The sequence below is a fragment of the Fukomys damarensis genome, unplaced genomic scaffold, assembly GCF_012274545.1.
Source record: "Fukomys damarensis isolate Sample0158 unplaced genomic scaffold, DMR_v1.0_HiC HiC_scaffold_13, whole genome shotgun sequence".
Lineage (NCBI taxonomy): Eukaryota > Metazoa > Chordata > Mammalia > Rodentia > Bathyergidae > Fukomys > Fukomys damarensis.
Window position 1 is genome coordinate 12,649,028 of NW_022900925.1, and position 1,924 is coordinate 12,650,951.

The 1,924-nt window shown below is 54.8% G+C and overlaps 1 protein-coding gene across 2 annotated transcripts in view; it reads right to left on the reverse strand.

Moving 5' to 3' along the window:
* Smtnl2 (smoothelin like 2) overlaps positions 1–1,918 on the reverse strand; it is a 21,710-nt gene extending 19,792 nt beyond the window's left edge. The window contains exon 1 of one of the 2 annotated variants that reach the window (XM_010611341.2): positions 1,853–1,918. The gene's annotated coding sequence lies outside the window, so the exon portion shown is untranslated. Of the gene's footprint in view, positions 1–1,652; positions 1,691–1,852 lie in introns of those variants that run through there. The other variant, XM_010611342.2, reaches the window with a different exon arrangement.
* Positions 1,919–1,924: the final 6 nt, after the last annotated feature.

Genomic DNA, 1,924 nt, shown 5'->3' on the forward strand with positions numbered 1-1,924 from the left:
ACCTGTTACAACAAAAAATCTTTTATATTATAAAATTAAAACATATATATACACACACATACATACATACATACACATACACACACACAAGCCGGGGATTTAGCTCAGTGGTTCCACCGCCTGCCTCACAAGCCCAAGGTCCCAAGTTCGATCCCCAGTACAAAAAAAAGTGAATATATATATATATATATGAATATACATATATACACCCACATGATTGAGGTTATTTTTCTTAAAACTTGGACAGCTGCTTCTATGAGCAGACAAGTAACAAATGCAAGTTGAAATGAAACTTCAGAAATGACCGATGACACAGTTTATTTGGCACTTGTGAGCACAAGGTGATTTTACACCAGGGACACACAGACTGTCATGCTCACAGGACTGACTTAAGTACTTACATCCATATTTCCTGATACTTCCCACAGAGCACTGGCACACCCAGGATTCTGCCCCCAGGACAAAGCTCAGCTCCTCTGCCCAACATCTAGGAGGCCTCTACAACTCAGCCTGCCACTCTCATACCTGGGGACTCCACTTTGGCCAGGGGTTACTTTCAGTCTTTCTGAGGGTGCTCACCCAGAGGCCCATCTGGCCCACCTACACCAGCAGCAGCAGGCTCTGGGCCTCTAGCACAAAGCCCTCCTGGGATATCCACTGTGAAAGGACTACTGTGTTTGGAGCAGAACATCCATGGCTGCTTACACTGTTAGCACTGCTCATTTTGCAACCACCTCCAACCTGGCTGGGCCCCAAAGAGGCAAGTCCTCCTCCACACCCCCTGAGGTGCAGCCCAAGTGCATATCTGGAGAACTGAGTGCTTGAAAGGCTGCATGGAGGAAGGGCAGCAGGTGCAGACCGTGGAAACCCAACCCCAGAGCACATGGTTGTTTGGGATGGAAAATCCCATGAAAGGGCCACTGCACACACCATAGAAACCTTCCACCCAGGACCTGCCACTCCAGGAGGCCCAGGAATGAGACAGTGACCGGCTCACACCGGCCTCTGGCCAGTCACTGACCCTCGGAATCTAGACACAGCTCAATGCTGGCTCCTCCTCTCTCCTTCACAGTAAGGGATTTGCCCCCTGCAATGCCGGTTTCCAAACACAGTTGCTGAGCAGCCCCAACCAGACTGCCCCACGCAGGCACACACACTCACACTCACACACACATACATACTCAGGGACTTGAGTTCTGGGTTAATCTATAACCTGAGGGGTCAAGCCTCAGTGAGCAGCAACACGGGACAAGTGAATGGAGGTGGAGGTAGTGGATGAGGGTGCTGACCATTTCAACCACAGCTGTGGCCCCGGGCGGTTCCGAACCGTCAAGGACGGTGTACCTCAGCTCCTGTGTAGAGTCATGGGGCTGAGGGAAAAGGGAAACTAAACTCAGGGCACACAGGTCTGGCTCCAAAGAAGGGGAGAGAAGCAGGTGCAGCGGACAGGCTAAGCAGTGTTTCTGACCTTTCCAACTCCAGAGTGATGGTGGGACCCTGACTACCAGGTCCAGGCGGCAGGTGGAGGCAGGGCCAAAAGACCTCTGGAGAGCTGGCACTCAGAGCGTCTGGCGGCCCCAAACACCGAACCCCACTCTCCCGCGTACACGCTCAGGCACCCACGCCGGTGTGCTGCGCTCCCCCAGGCTCACCTGGCTGCGGCCGGACAGCGAGAAGGTGGCGTGGCTGGAGAAACCCTGACTACCAGGTCCAGGCGGCAGGTGGAGGCAGGGCCAAAAGACCTCTGGAGAGCTGGCACTCAGAGCGTCTGGCGGCCCCAAACACCGAACCCCACTCTCCCGCGTACACGCTCAGGCACCCACGCCGGTGTGCTGCGCTCCCCCAGGCTCACCTGGCTGCGGCCGGACAGCGAGAAGGTGGCGTGGCTGGAGAAAAGTGCGGTGCCCAGGCGGGGCGCGCGGTT